General features: G+C 40.8%; 1 protein-coding gene across 3 annotated transcripts in view; it reads left to right on the top strand.

Annotated features, from left to right (window-relative positions):
* Positions 1-17,154, top strand: part of b3gat1b (beta-1,3-glucuronyltransferase 1 (glucuronosyltransferase P) b) — a 65,585-nt gene that overhangs the window by 1,925 nt on the left and 46,506 nt on the right. The window contains exon 2 of one of the 3 annotated variants that reach the window (XM_026181860.1): positions 15,412-15,657. The exons of the other annotated variants lie outside the window; for them this stretch is intronic. The gene's annotated coding sequence lies outside the window, so the exon portion shown is untranslated. The remainder of the gene's footprint in view (positions 1-15,411; positions 15,658-17,154) is intronic. 3 annotated transcript variants of the gene reach the window in all.

Below are 17,154 nucleotides of genomic sequence, written 5' to 3'. Positions count from 1 at the left end.
TATTCATAATTATTCAAATATTTATAATAAATATTTGAATAATTGTAATAATAGTTCTTTTTAAAAACACAGAGGTGTGAATAATCGCTGTACTGGTGACTTGAACAAATTTCCACACTGAATGTGCCAAGTGATACAAGTGGACAGTGTAACATTGAGGGATGATGAATATGAATCAATATAAAGATTTTTGTAATAACATATAGATGTTAATCATCGCTGTATGTGTGACGATGTTCTTGCAAACTAGGATTCAACCTTTTAAGTAGGAGATAGGGTGCATGTATACATACATACACTACTATCATCACACTAAGATTTGTAGCGATGTTCAATAATTTACCTCGCCATTTGTGCTTCACCTTCTGTTGTCGAACAAATGAGTCTTGTTGAAAAATCTTCACTGGAATTAAGATTTGTCTGGAAAATTAATAATAATAATGGATTGGATTTATATAGCGCTTATCGGGGCCCCCAAAGCACTTTACAATTCCACTATTCATTCACACGCTGGTGGAGGCAGCTACAGATGTAGCTACAGCTGCCCTGGGGCAGACTGACATAAGCGAGGCTGCCATATCGCGCCATCGACCCCTCTGGCCATCACCAATAGGCGGTAGGTGAAGTGTCTTGCCCAAGGACACAACAACACAGACTGTCCAAGCCGGGGCTCGAACCGGCGACCTTCCGGTTACAAGATGAACTGCCAACTCTTGAGCCACGATCGCCCCAATGGAATGACATTTCACTTTGAAATCTTCCTGAACTATTTTGAGTTTGCATCAACTTGTGTTAGATCGGTATAAAGCAGAATTAAGGGTAGCTCTGATGGATAGGCCATTCAGAGGGTAAATCATTACCCTTTGAACCACTATTGGAGGCTTGCTTTTTTTCTGCACACTCTGCTACTCTATTGATGTACATTACAAAAAAAAGTGCCTTTGAGTCAGATTGTTTTTACCCACTTGAAAGTTGGTTCAGATCAGAGGCAAATTCTCACACGAAGTAGAGGGAATAGTGCATGAGCAGATCAATACACAGAGCGGTTCCTCGCCAAACCAGCACTATCACGCTATGAAGCAGGATGCCAGGTCCTCTGAAGTTTACTCTGAACTGTACTCTCTCATGTCAGATACACTGAAAAAAAAAGTGTAGACAATAGAGTGCTAACTGAGTGAGCGTTTTGTGTGCAATGACTACGAAGCAAGAGCACAGATCTATAGAATTTTGGACAATGACACTCTTTGCAAAATCAAACAGTCACAAAGTGAATGTTGAGCTCAGAGGCTGAAGAAAAATCCTGCACTCAAGAATACTTTGAAGGAAACTGGCATATTATTGTCAAGGTCTACATCAAAAGGGTGCATTCATGAATGGATATACAAACGGTTACGACAAGGTGTAAGGTGCAGCTGTTTTCACTCTTAGCCATCGGAAAGCGAGTTATGAAACACTTTATTGGACAGAGGAAATAATATAACCTGTAAAACATGGTGGAGGCAGTGTTATGGCATCAGCATATGTGGCTGCATACAGCAGCGTAGTGGAAGTGGGTCAGCGAAGTAGCAAGATTATTTTATTAGTGGTGGGTCCAAATTTATTGAGATGTGTGCTTGCTGTTGTGTTATGTTTTGCTGTTTCTTCTTAGTTTATCATTTCCTTGAGAGGCTTTGCCTTTTCCAGGCCACCATTCTGACATAAGGTCAATCACTTCTTCACAATTTGTTGACAGCTTTAGTTAATAAGGTTCAATTTTTTTGTCTCAACTCCATCATGTACTTTTCTGTATAATTAAATGCTCTCAAAATAGGGCTTCCCCATAGTTCTTGTAGAGTATGAACCTGATCACTGCTGAAACTGTGAACCACAGTTTGTGAGGGCGCGATTTCAGAAAGCAAACACTGTACCTGGTTGTCCTTTTGTGAACAATTGTAGGTGTACATTTGTTATTAATTACGATATCAAAATAACTTTTTTTGCATTTTATTTTGGAGAAAAAAGTTATGGGGAGTCATATCTGGAAAGTGGTGTGAGCACTGAGCTTGAATTGTATTAAGGCCCAAACATGCCAGAGTTCATGTTATTTTCACTGGAAACTTTTCCTCTGAATCTTTGAGGATGTTACAGGACATTTTATTGTTGACAGCTGGATGACAGCATGTTGACTGAGAGTTCTGTGAGTGAGAATGTGACTGTCAAAAAAACACTTTTTTGTTTTTGTTTTGTAAATTGCAGGCTGTGCCCTAAAAACCTTCTCCTTGGTCCTTGAGTTGTAGCTGGCTAGCTTTCTGGAAGTGGCTAGTTATTTTAGTTAGGTTGCTAAAGTACCCGATTTCCCTTAAAACAGTCAACCTACAAAAATAACTTTGTGTTATGGTAAGAAAATAGAAGCAAAACTTGAAGATATTTGAAATTTAAATACATTATTGTAAAAAACAAACAAACAAACAAACATTTCCACTGGTGTTAGGATGGAGAAAGGAGCTGAGTTTGCATATTCTGACTACAAATGGCAACCACCAATTGCATACTTAGTGCTGGAGATCAGAGTATGGTTCAGGTAACATACTGACAAGCTAGATAGCCCTCACTTCCTCCAGAACAATGCAAACCTACAAACCCGACTGACTACGCTAGCAGCAGCCAGAAAGCTTTGTAATTCAATTCAATGCATTTTATGTTAGACTTGGACGATATAAGAGAAATGCATTTCTTTTGTATTACACTCAAATTTGTGCAGCATTCTCCATTTGTACTGACACTAAAGTGTTCAGCCCGACTGTGACTCAGTCTTACCAAATGCCAAGAAGATACAGAACGTCTGATTCATGATGAGCTAACGAGCTTCACACATGGGAAGACAGAAAATGGGCCTTTTTCTGAACGTGAGCAAATGTCTTACTAAAGCTGACTATTTCTTTTCTTATTTTATTTTTACACGCTCTTTGTGGGATGATTTTATAATATGACTGCATTATATTGATAACAATACATGGCTGGAGACAGGGAGAGTCCTGAGACAAGCAGCTTGCCACTAAAGTTGTGAGGTCTTATGGTAAAACTGCACCCACTTTACCTGCTAAATAGAAACAAAGCAATATTTTAATCTAGGCTAATGGTATTGCAGTGTCTGATACATTTCATACAGGACATGCTGGTGCTATTTGGCTAGTGTTTTTGTAGTTCACAAGATGGATCACTAACACAGAAAACACAATATTTGGCACATTTTGTTATTGGGAACTGCTGATTGGCTCATCATTGGTTGTGTCATTGCACATTTTCTGGCTGATGATTCCAATTAAAAGTGTTGAAACCGAGCAACAACATGTATATTTTCACACATCCAAATTAAACATAGGCATAACATACTGTAAGTGTAATGGTGTGATGCGTTTGCCAAGTCTTGTTTGAGTTTATTTCAAACATGCTGCAGTTTTCAGCCCCTATAACTACACTCTGCCCTTTTCTTTAGAACTCAGATTTGATTAAATGTAACATCTCTGAAGTAATTTTGATTCACAGGAACAGAATTACACAAGACTACAAAACTACATGTGTGTATCATATGCTCATAGGGGATCAGCTGATCATTGGGGTCTTTAGCCTGACTTGTTATTTTAATATTGTAGTTTTGCTACATTTACAAATAATTTATTACCCAGCCCACTTCTCAACTTGTTCTTTTTTTTTCGAATCATCCATATTTTAAAAAAATAAATGAATTATTATTAGGCCAGTTGTTATTCATTATGTCAGCATGATAAAGTGTCATTTGGCAGTTTCCCCATAGTGTTGTTGCCCCTAAATACCAAGCTGCTCTGAGGTCACATAACATTATAAATCGACCAAATTTTCCCACACTCAAAAACGATCCAGATACTTATAAATGATTAAACATGAAACAAACGATAAACAGATGCTGCAGTTTATCAGCTGCTTTGTGATACTGTGTAGTGCAGTAATAGCGCTGCATTAAAATGATTCTGCTTTTCCAAAAACAACATTGCAGCAGCGTGTCTGTTTGCCGAGCACATCCTCCACATCCAGTTAAAGCTGAACTTGAAGGAGCCGGGGCCTGAATGGGATAAACCCCCTCTTCAGTATCGGTGAAGTGGAGCAGCAGTGTGTCCTTCTTCCACTAAATGACCCATTCTGGCATCTGAGATCGGTCTACTTAAAAGTTATTGCACTACTTTTAAAGTCCCCCCCGAAGCAATCGCAACAACCGGGAAACTAGTAAACAAGTTAATGTATGCATATTGTGTATCTATGTGTTTTTGTAATCAGGATGAGTGGCATGGATAAAGTGGCTGTATATAATGGAAACGGCTGCGGCTGTGTGCATACATTTCCTTCTTGATTGTAGGATGATTGTATATGTGCTTCTGATTGTTTTGAGTCTATTTTTAAAGCCACTGAAAGATAAAATTGCCTCTATGTGTGGATATCGGGGGTGGGGACAAACTTCCATTCAGCGAAATGTGAGTGAATGCTAATTTATTTAAATTTAACATGAGGGTTGTACACACATGAATAATACATGTGGTTTTATCCCTATAGTTTGACTTTTCCAGTTGTTTTAAGTCTGTACTTCATGTTGATTGCACCACTCTCTTTTTAAAGGTCGGGACAGCACTGGTTTTTAATTCATCCCAATCTGCACTGATCTCCTGTTAGAGAATATTACCAGTTATCTTTCAGATGTAAAGACAAGCATGTTGTGATGTCACTTCACTGCAACTCACTAGCTGCTAAATGAGCATAAACCACTTGCAGAGACTTGTTGTTTCTCACTTTGATCATAAGAATAATTGGATTATCTCATTACATGTCTTGCAGAATATTACAATTCATGTATACACTGAGTTTTGATGGAACTGATTGTCATTTGCCTCTGGCTGCTGATTTGATTTCTGTTATAAGAATGGTCACATAAGTAGCTTAAAATAATTACTACTTCATTAAGGCCATATTAAATTAATTGATACACCGACATGAATTTTGATGAATACTGATTGCCTCGGGGAAAACAAGCAGATAAATTTTTACTCCGTCATCAAATATGCAAGTATGCAAAACAGCAAAAAAAAAAAAAAAAAAAAAAGGGAATATTAACAGAAGGACTCCAACTAGAGGCTGTAATCGGATTATGGTGTGCCCAAAACCAAAGTGAATGAGAGTAGGCGTAGACGGTGCCATGTGCAGGTTGCCCTGCAGTGAAATAGGGCACCCCCCCCCCCCCCCCCCCCCCCCGACCTTACACACACAACACAGACATCACATGGGGATACAGGTCGGAGATCGGTAGCGTTACAGAAAAAAACACTGAAATATACACTACAATGGGAAAGTACAAGAGGAAAAAAAGAGACCTCTACTCATGCTGGGCTCCTGGGAGGACAGCATGAGAACAGGAAACAAAAAAACTCCTCTGCACAAAAAGCACATAAATGTCCACAGCACAACATTATGGAACGCGTGACAAGTCACAGGGTCGGGTGGGGGGTGAGGAGTAATCCGAAGCAAACACAGCAGCCATCCTGCCCAGCGCTACCATTCCAGCGTGGGCTCAGACCCGCCGTGTTCCCAGGAGGGAACAAGCATCGAAGGAAAGGGAGGGGGGGATGAGTGTGTGCATATCAGTGTATATGTGTGTGTGTGTGTGTCCAGAGTTCAGCTGAGACAGTGTCCTTCGCCCTGCTAGGCTAAGTAAACAGTCTTCCAGCCAACCCAGGTGGCCTTGCATGGAATGGGAAGAACAGTCTAAACACAGTCGTTATCAGGGTGTTTTTGTTCGGCGGCAGCTGCGGTCGCAAGGCGGGAGCCGAAGGGTCTCCGCATGAAGTGATGGTGCTTTTTACTTTAGTGCGAACAGCTCATATGAATTTCAAAGCAGTTCTAACAGTCCAACACTGGTCTCTCAATCTGCCGTTGGAGAGCCGTGAGCTTCTCCATGATGTTATCAAACTTGCGCTCAGTGATGTTGTCATTCTTGTGCTCAAAGAGCCGATTCTGAGAACTCACGACCACAGTGAGCCTCCCCAAGATGTAATCCAGTCTGCACTCAGAGATCTTATTCTGAGTATTCACGGCAGCTGTAAGCTTCTCCAAGATCTTATCCGTGCTGCACTCAATGAGCCCGTTTTGAGAAACTCACGCCTCGTCCATCGTTTCAATCCCAGCGGGCAGCCTTGTGGAGGTTTGAACAGCCGGTTCCGCTTTCTTAATTCTTTGATAAGTCAGGGCCAAGCCAGCTCCGATCAGCAAGAACCCTGTTATCATGGTTCCAAATAGGTAGATATCTTCAGCAGTCAGGCTCACCCAAGCCCAAACTTCTCGTTGAGAAAAGGGTGTCAATTGCATTTAGGGACCAGTTGATCAAATCCATAATTCCTCTTTTAGGTTTTAGAGAACAGACTGTGAGAGAATGTTCCAGGGAAAAGTAATACAAAAAACACGAGACTAGACAAGGACATAAGAGGCTAAGCAGGAAAGCTAAGTTAGAGGAGGAGGAGAAAAGTGCGACCGCCTTCGTCAAGAGCAAGAGCTGGCATCAAGGTCTTGCTGCTATTTGACAGTGTAACACTTTCACTCCTCATCTTCTCATTGTTAGTGTCAGTGGGGTGGCCTCGTGCTTTGCCCAGGCAGCACAAGAAGGTTGTTCAGCATTCTCTATAGAGAGGAAATGAAAACAGACAACAATCTAAATCCACATTTCATTTCAAATGACTGTATAAATCTTTGAACGAATTTTATTAAGAGTGTTTGATGAAGGTTCCCCATCATGCGAGGATGAGACTACATAAAGGTATTGCAGAGAAGCTCGCTCTCCCTGAGCTCTCAGTTAATTCCAGCCTGAGGTGTGACAACTGCTTTGGCATCTTATTTTTGGTACATATGATTTTAAATGGCAATTATATTATTACAATGCTATGTGGGTTTTTCACAACAAACTGTAGATGTAGAATGGCATGTGTACAATTTGCCTTGATATGTAGGACTGTAGTGGCCAAAAAGTACTTGATTGCCAAGTAGAGTTGGAGTTTTTGGCTTGCTGTTTATATCAGGCTCCAAAGGCTGATAGCTGGCAATACATTACTCTATGAGGAGGCTGGTCGTGTGCATAATTAGATACAGTAACAGTGCAGCATGTTTCCTTGTTAAATGGTGGACAGAAAATGAATCCTCAGAGCCGCCAAGGCTTCAGATCTCTAATGTTATAATTACAATTTCAGGCTAATGCTTCCTTACTGTTCTTTAGAATTTAGCTTAAATTTCACGCTATTGTGCATTTACACATTACACCTACAGGAGCTGCTCGTCCATGAAAACTCATGCCAAGGTGTCTCAGGACACCGCTTTTGTGCTGATGTTAATACCACAGGAGGTTTGGAGCTCTGCAATCATTGAGTCAGCAGAGTGTTGGTGACAGCTCAGCACAGTGACCCTGCTCTGTAACTATGAGGTCTGCCACTGAGTTGCTGGGGTTCCTAAATGCTTCCACTTTGCAATAACACCACTTAAAGCTGATGCTGGAATAACCAGGAAGGAAGAAATGTCCCAAACGGACTAGTTGCAATGGTAGTATCCTATTATAATACCACTCTCAGTATGTTCTTTAGAACACGTTCTTTCACAAATATTGTAAAGACTTCATTTATTAGTGTCACGGTGTTTATTGTTTAGTCTATATTTTCTTATAGCAATCTCAGTATCATTATGAGCTGTGATATATACATCTCATCGGTTCCCGACTGCAGGGTGTATGGTTCCAGAGTTGATGATTTTCTAATTAAACTAATAAGATGATGCTTGTTGCAAACACAAACTGTGCTGAAAGTAGGAACATTTTGCCTGTCTGAGCTGTGAAATGTACTGTTGGCACAGCACTATCCGGTACTCATTAACGCTTTCACTGAAATGTTAGACTTCACACCGTCTGTACTTGTAAACATCTTCACAGTAGAAAGCTGTAATCACATACACCCACATATAAAATTATTAAACTCTCACTTGCTACACTTTTTTAATAACTCATATATACTAAATTCTTTTAAAACTATTTCTCAGGTTTTAGATATCTCAGGCTTATCTGATTTATTTTTCCCCTCCAAACCCAAACATCCCACTTGCTGATGTGAAATTCACTTTAGTAATTCTATTTACCTGTCACTGTTGAGTCCACAATGATAACAAATCAAACCAGGATGCACTCTAAAGTGTCCTACTGACAAGTGAGGACAGGTTGGCAATACGAGCTGTTCATCTGTAGAAAGTTTGTGTATGTGGAGGTCAGAGTTAACGGCTTCATCTATCAGGTATAATCAGAATAAAGTCAGTGCAATGTAGATTCAGCAGATCAGGATTTCAGGATGCTAAACTTTTCATAAGTCCTTAATTGCCTTGTGATTTGAACAGTAATGCGATTGTTCATTATCACTTGATTTAATACAGTCACCATTTAACTGCCCATTCATTAGCCATCCACAGCTGCAATCAAAAGCATGTTATTGTATAGTGTAAGTTTTCAGTGAGTTTAAAAAAGCAACAGTTGTGTGCACAAGTTGAAAGTCATTAAAGATGAAAAAAAAACAAACAGTTTAAAGACATCATTCAGACTTTGCACCTTGGTTTCTGACTCCAGCTACTGGTGGCATTCCCATGCAATACTCATCCATCCTATGTTGTTGTGTTTAATTAAGTGAAATTACTTTCTATACATCAACATGTAAGCATTTTTATTTTAAGCATAAGCTTTCTGATATTAGTATTTAAATTACATTATCAAGTCTATCAAGTCTATGAAAATTCCAAGTCTGTCCATGTAAGTCTTTGTTATTGTCTTTTCAAGAAAATGCACTGCTATCCTTGAAGATAGCATTTCTACAGGGGCATAAAATGCATTGAAGTTCAAAAAGAATATTTCTAGTTCTTGACAAAAGGTAATATAGCTGCTTCGTTGCAAAACTCAAATCCTAAAACTGTAACATGAATGGAGTCGTGTGAGTCTGTTTGCCAGGAAATGTAACTCAAGCTTTCTGCATAAGCATAAGAAAAATGTATTACTAGGAAATTTTAACATTCCGGATTCCCTGACTTTTGTTCTAATGCTGTAATTGGATTAATTTTGGTAAATTAACAAAAATGTAAAAAATAATAAAAAAGTGTCGATTCAATCATGCAATCATTCATAATAAGGCTTCTGAAGCAGAAACCCAAAAATGAATACCCCCTCCAGCGTCCTGCAACAATGAAGCTAGATTTGTATGTATGATGCAATAATTACGTCTCTGCAAACCAATAAGTGTTTATACAAATTCTAAAGCAGAAAAAACACTTTCAGAGGAAGAAATGTTGCCATTAAAAGCACATGTCAGTGTTGTCATGGCCAGCTTAAGAAAATATTTATTGAATGTGAGACTAGGGATTTATGTTTTAATACTGTATCAAGGCTTCTTCTTTCTCTATATGACACCTTTGAAATTGTATCACAGTATCATTAATCTGATCTGACAAATTCTCACCTCAGGAATAAAAATCACAGGATGTTACATTCTTTCCTAGCAGGTTAAACTTGTGCATACTTTTACTCAACTTTTCCTTATTAACAAAAACCTTCTCAACATGCCAAGCACAGTGAAATGTCAAAAGAAGAAAAGAAAGAAAAAAAGACAGTTTTTTTCACACTCTTGATTGATGAAGAGAAGCCCACATCAAGAGGACTGAGATGTGTTCTTCTCTGATTAGTCTGTTTATATGCGCACATTATTTTGAATAGTTTCTTTTTCTAAACACCATCATCTGCTCTCTAATAACATGCACAAACACACAGGAAGGTGTTTCCAGCTGAAAATGAGGCTGACACACATAATAAAAATCCAAACAGGTGATCATCTGTACACATTTCTAAACAGTCTTTTTAATGAATAAGAAATATTGTTGATGACTGAATGGAATTTGATGCAGGGATACAGACACTGAATATATGAAAGGTTCATTCACTTGAAAGAAAACTGAGCCTGAATACTGCTGCCTTATATCTTCAGAATGAATAATTTTCATATTTAAGCTTGCCAATGAAAAGGATAAATGATAATTCAGCATCAGTTGTTTGACCTGAAATAACAATCTAACTTTAATCTTCATGTTATAGTGTTTCAACCTTATTCTCAAAATGAACAATACATTTTTATTTCTTAATGTGGTCCTAATACTCCATCACACTCTTAGGAAAGCTTTCTCGTAATTCCTTAAAGCAGACTTCAGGAATAGTTCTCCAGGCTTGTTGAAGGACATTCAAAGCTGGTCTTTGTGCCAGTCTATCAAGATGATCCCACGCTGCTTCAGTAATGTGGAGGCACTGACATCCATCCATGTTTTTGCTGCATTTGGATTGTGTTTCGTGCTAAAAAATGAAATTGATGCCAATCAGATTTTTTCCGAATGGTATTGTATAGCAGATATTGTCTTCATTTAAATTTGACCTATATTGACTAGGCCGCCAACACAACTGGCTGACATGCAGCCCCAAATATGACCAAACTTCAACCATGTTTGACAGATACGCTCACTGTTGTACCTCCTCTTTATATGCTGATGACAATTTGAACTAAATTTCAAATTAAGATTCATCACTCCATAAGATCGGTTTTCATTTCAGTTCTCGTATAAACTAGCATACGTCATGCTTTTCTCCTGGTTTCCCTTCTTTAAGAATGGCTTCTTGAAAGCCGAGAACTGAGAGTATTTCTGATCAGGCTTCAGTAAACAGTAGATATATCAATTGAAAATCCAGATGTGCTATTGATAGTTAAACTTGCCAACTGACCACCACTTGTCCGGTTTCCTTGAATTTTTTAGGGACACCCTGCTAAACCTTTGACTATTTGCTCTTTGGGAATCACCTTAGTGGTGCCACGATACAATTTTTGTCAAGTGCGTGCAGGCAGGAATGGTGGACCCAAAGTGCAGACTAGGGCTGGGCTATATCATACCGTTCATGGTAATACCGGTGTAATGTTGGTCAACGATAGGAAAATGAAATATGGCGATAGCATATGGGTAAAACGCGCATGCGCAGTGCCTTTGCTTTCATACGCACATGGCGGCGACGCAGAATGAGAAGAGCGAAAGTGGATCGTTGAATGAAACTGATGAACCAGAACTGGTTTGTAAAAATGCTGCAGCTTCACTGGTGGAACTGGTTTAGCTTTCGTCCGTCAGATACACAACAAAGCACTATTTTTGGTAGAGCATGCTAGCGGGCCGTCGTTATTACCGTGTTGTTTGGAAAATACGGCGCACTTAAAATCAATCCTTTGATTTTTCTGAAAGTCGACAGAGCCCCTTATAATCCCGTGTGCCTTATGTATGAACTCTGGTTGTGTTTACTGACCTCGAAACGATTTTATGTGCACGGCGCTCGAAAATCTGTCAAATGTTTCAGTACAACTTTGCTAAGCTACGAAGCCGCACCGCTTGATGGATTGTCGGAGCGTTACGGCTATCGTAGGCGGAGCCTCGCGGAGTGATACGTACTGTGCTTCAACATAATCTGTCACGATCTGGTACAGGGATTCAAACGCAGAGCGGTAAGGTATCTCCAAGGTGTAGTTTATTTACAGTGCCAGTGCAATATATGTACAGTGAAGGGATCCAAAACTCCGGGGGAATCACAGGGTAACTCGCTCACGTCTTCTTCGCTCACACTCACACACGTTCCCGCAGCAGGGAGGTCGCAGGTCCCGGGGGGGGGAAGATCTGAGGCAGACGAGAAGGCAGGTCACCAACTAATCACAAATCACGAATATGAAGCACAAGAGCTGTGAGAACACTAACGTTAGGGGTACAATCATCCAGCGACGAGAGGATCTGTGTTCCAGCCTCAAATAGTGCTCCCGGTGATGATGGGTGAGTGTTGTCAGGTGTGTGTGTGGGCCAAGGGTGGGAGCCCACAGTGAGCTCCGCCCAGGCAGAGAGGGAGAGAACAGAAACAGCAATTGTAGCCTTGTGGAGCCGACCGGGCAGGCACGGAGACCATGACATAATATTACCGTATTGTGTGTGTATAACCCCTTTTTAAGTTTTGTGGATGTTATACATGGTTATGCTCAGGATATGTCGGCCAGTTTCCACTGGAAATGCCTTTTGGTTAAACTGTCAGCGAGGAATTTGCATTTGCACTGTTACATTTTTATATAACTTTAATGCACATAAAAAACAGCTGCTTGTTTAAGTGAAAATACATTGATGGGGTTTTTTGCACTAATAAAGTTGTGGAGTTGTAAAGTATTTTGTCTAGTGTCAGTTATATCGTTATCGCAAATTTTCAAACGTATATCGTGATAAATACTTTTGGTCATATCGCCCTGCTCTAGTGCAGACTCACGGAAACAAAATGACAAAACACAAGTCCACAAGAAGCCGAGGAGCTCAAGAAAACCAAAAGTCCGTGAAGAGCACTGGAACTCAAAAAACTGTCCATAAAGCTCTCCGGGGATTGCCCGGAGCAACACAGGCGAGGCAAATCCGGGATTTTTACAAACCAATTCTGGTTCATCAGTTACATTTAACGATCCGCTTACGCTCTTCTCATTCTGCGTCACCGCTATGTGCGTATGTAAACAAAGGCACTGCGCATGCGCGTTTTACCCATATTCTATTGCAATATTTCATTTTCCTATCGTTGCCCAAAATTACACCGGTATTACCGTGAACGGTATGATATAGCCCAGCCCTAATGCAAACTGGGGGAGCTAGGGATCGAACCACCAACCTTCTGATCAGCAACTAACCTGCTCTACGTCCTGAGTTACAGCCAGCCAGGTTGTGGACCAGACGACGGCGTGGCAGCAGCAGGACCAGATGAGGCAGGACCAGACTTAATTGATTAGTCTCTGATTGATTTAATGTTCATGTAATCCAAACATACAGTGTCTGAGTTTGTTGGTTCGGGCAGAACTGAATCCCGAGAGGAAAACAGTCTGATTCACAGTGAATGAAATGTCAGAAGGTTCGGGACCGGGATGCTCAAGCGGAACATTCAGCAAACAGTCACTCTTACTCACCGATGAAGTTAGCTCAGCAGCCCTGGAGTGACAGCGGCGTGAGCGACGCCTTCCCTTGTGGAAGGGGGAGGCGGCGAGAGAGAGGACGGACCAGTTCGCAAGTCATCCAGCGGATTGAGCTGCGACTGCTCCAGTTGATCGGGCTGCAAATCCTCCGGCTCCTCACACTGAAGCGGTTAACCTCCAGCAGAAACGCCGTCCTGCTGTGGCAAACGCAGCTGCTTCACAGAGAACTCTGTCTGGTGCTGCTGTGTTGGCGTGGAAAGAAAGATAGCTAGCTCACTGGCTCTTACGTGCTCCCTCCATGCAGCTATGGTGCTGCTCAGTTTAGTGTTCAAGGAGAATTGATGAAGCCGGGGTTGTTCTTAATCATTGCGTCCACTGCGCTCAGTCCCACAGACATAGCCTGTAAGCTATCGGCCTGAGAGATGCGGTCCAGCAAATTAACCAACCTCTCCATTTCGGAATCAACCTCAGAGGCGGAACAATCTGCGGGGTCCATGTTCTGGTCATGATCTTATGTCAAGTGAAGGCTGAGTGCAGGTGAACTTAAATACAGCTTTAATGCTGGACGGCAAAACAGAAAACTGGCTGCATTAGAATACAAAATAAACAGAACACACAGTACAGAATGAGGGTAGATCGCGACACTGACACAGAGAAACACAAGGCTAAAATACACAGAGGGAGCTTTCTGGGAATGAGAGACAGAAGCGAAACACAGCTGGGACAAATCATACATGACGAGACCAAAGGAAAGCAAAACTCAATACATTAACCCAGACTTTCAAAGTAAACCAGGAAACATAACAGACTGAACTTGTATACATAGACTCACAGGCAGACACTGAAACCATAGACACTACAAAGGGAACACGGAAATCACAACCAAAACCTAAGAATTAATAAAGAAATATATTTAAAAACAAAATACTGGGTCAGCGACTCAGGCACCCCAACAATTTTACCCCTGTGAATCTGTGTCTTTGACCTTTTTTCTTAAACTGATGTGAACAAATGCTGGGTGTAACTCAGTTAAATTTAATAAATTCTGTTTTCATGGATGCCTGGATGTTAAAGCAGCAACACTGATCATTTTATTAAAGATGAAAGAATTTAGCCAGTGTTTAACTCTCAGTGATGCCGCAGTGTTCGTTTGACTTTGGGACCTGAAGGTCGATGGAGTTTAGGACCCAGATTACTCAGCGAGGCTCCATCACGCAGTGCCACCAAAGTCGTACTAAAACATTTGACAGATTTTTGAGCGCCGTGTAGCACATAAAATCAGTTTGAGGTCAGTAAGCACAACCAGAATTTATACATAAGGCGCACCGGATTATAAGGCAAACTGTCGATTTTTGAGAAGATTAAAGGATTTTAAGTGCGCCTTATTGTGCGGAAAATACGGTACTAAGGTTTTCAGCATCTCTGCCATGGCATCAGACTACACAGGCCCCCCTTCCCAAGTTCATCAGTGAGTCCTGATCGCCTAAGGCACTGTCACAGGTTTATCAGTTGGACCAATACCTCTGTTTACTTGTAAACAGACCTAACTGTTGTTGATGATGTCTGTTGATTTAAAATTAGCTTTTGCCTTTTATTTAAATGCAGTTGTCCATAATGAGTGGTTTTCACAAAGTACATGGCAGCTCCTGGTATCTTCCAATTTTAAGGCTGAACTAGTAAGTTTTTTTCCTCTTGGCTAATTGCATCTGTGGTTTTACTGATATTGCCTGAATGTGGCTTTACATCTGGGATTTTACCAATGTCATGTTTCCCCATACATTTTCTTCCCATAGTGTATGTGTAGACAAATGTGTATGACTGCAGTGTCCCATGTGTGATGTCAAAAGACTTACGCAGGCTTGAAGTTAGAGTCTCTTGTCTAAACCACCTGCTGTAAGCACCATCAGCCATGTACCAGTCCTCCTTAGTTCCTGATATGAGCGTTCCTCAGATTGTAGGCATATTTTTACCCTATTTCTCTTTAGGAGTTTTCAAGCAAAAAGAGTCTATTCAAAGTGCACTCCTTTCATACGCCTGTCAGGAAATGAAAAGAAATGCCCTTACTGTCTGACTAGTGGGCCATGTGACTAGCTTTTTTTTCTTTTGCCTTAGATAAACAACTCTCAGTTTTTTTAAATCCAGCTTCATCCCCAAGCAAAATTTCCATTTGTGTGGCTGTGACATTTTTTATGTGATTTATTCTATTGTCCCGAATCCCCCGGCCTTTGCTGCCCCTCCACCTCGTCCCCTTGCCATCAGCTTGACAATCCCAGCCTTTGTTTTTGCAATGAGAAGCAGCATTCTTCCAGAGGGATGACCTCCTCTGTCTCTATAGAGGCTGGCACTGGGGACACGACCCTCCCCGATGATTGGATAGCACCCGCCGGATGCTGTGAATGAAATCCACTAGTTGTCACCCCAATGCTGCCCACATGTGCGCCAAACACAAGCTCATTCCCGAGAAAGAGAACTCGAGGGATCCCTCTGTTCATCCCAGCTGATGCTCCCAAGCCTCAGCACCGCTATCAGGACCATTAGCACAGAACACAGGATCCAACTCTGTGGATCATCATTCGTTTCTGTGAGTATCCATTTGATGCTTTTTAACCGTAGTTTTTAACAATATACTTTAGAGTCAGGACTCCAGTGATCATTATATTATTGTTCTTAACAACTGCCAAGCAGGGCAAATTAATTTCTTCCTTTTTAGAAGAAAAGAAAAGAGGAGGTTTTAGCAGCACCATAAGAGGAGGCTGAAATGAAAGGTACTGAAGTGAAAAACTATTTCAGAGAGACTCATCCTTAAAATCCCAAAGCACACTCATTATTAGAATTCCAAGCCAGCAGTACATCAAGGCACCCAGCTCAAGTTTTATACCTCAAACCAGCTGAAAGGGATGAGTGCAAACACAGGAACATCAAAAACCAGAAACAGTAATGCATTAGGCTACCTGCAGCAATGCAGGTATCTGTCATACACGGACACCTGCACAGATCTGGATTCAGGTTATTATGCAGTTATGTGTGTAGGGATAAGTGAATTTACTTTGCAATACCTGTATTGTACTTTTATTAAATACACAGCACATAATAACTGTTGCCGTTATGGCTGTCTGTGTGCCACCTGGCTTGAGGACTGTAGGGTGGGAATAGGAACTGCTTTGTAATGAGGATTTGCCGTGGATACATGGATGCTATAACACAGAGTTAGCTGGGCATTCACAGAAATGCAAAGCTGTGGTCAATGGTGCTATTTATTGAAATTCCATATCATGAGTGTATCTGTGCGACACAGTGCTTGTAAGGCTTGTTACCCTTTAAATTGTGGCTCTTTCATCAGTATGCCTTCAGTGTGTACATGTCACATAGCCCCCAGCAGTGCCTGCCATTTGACTCTCATTAGCACAAACAACATTTGTATGGATTTCCCAGCTGAAACCGAATTTATGTTTCAGGGAGTTTTGATACCAAGAGAGACCTATTTATAGTGTTTATGAGCTCGTCCATACATTTTAAAGACATGGTCAGACACTTTCAATCCTTTTAAGTGCGGCATGAGGCCTGCCTGTCCTCCTTCCACTCATTGCTCTTTAAACCAGTCAGAGTCTATCAATAATGAGCACTGCATTAGAATCATTTGGTTTGATTTGTAGATGTGCGTCTCTTTCCAGCACAGCTTTACTGCCAAGTCCCATTATGTACTTGAATTGATTTACAGCTATTCTATCATTTCTTATAGGTAACGCCATAAAAAAGGCACATTAAAAGAACACAAGAAGATTGCAGTCACATTAAAACACTGGTGCCGTAGTAAATGTGTAGTAGTGGTCAGTTGTGTGTTATATAAACAAACTATCAGCCTGTTGTTGCTGATTGGTGTTCTAACAGGCACAATCATCGGCATGCTTCAGTGCTCGCACACAGTGCTATTGTTCACGGCTGAGCTGAAGAAAATAATACTACATTATGTAGATGGATCAAAAATGAATCATTCCATGAAAGAACCTTCAAATTGTTAAAAAATTGTTTTATGTCTGAGTTTCATGCAATGTTCGTGTGCTGACTCATCTGCCCCCAG

This window comes from Astatotilapia calliptera, chromosome 10, assembly GCF_900246225.1.
Source record: "Astatotilapia calliptera chromosome 10, fAstCal1.2, whole genome shotgun sequence".
Lineage (NCBI taxonomy): Eukaryota > Metazoa > Chordata > Actinopteri > Cichliformes > Cichlidae > Astatotilapia > Astatotilapia calliptera.
Note: the sequence above shows the minus strand (reverse complement) of the source record. Positions and strands in the feature narration are given on the sequence as shown.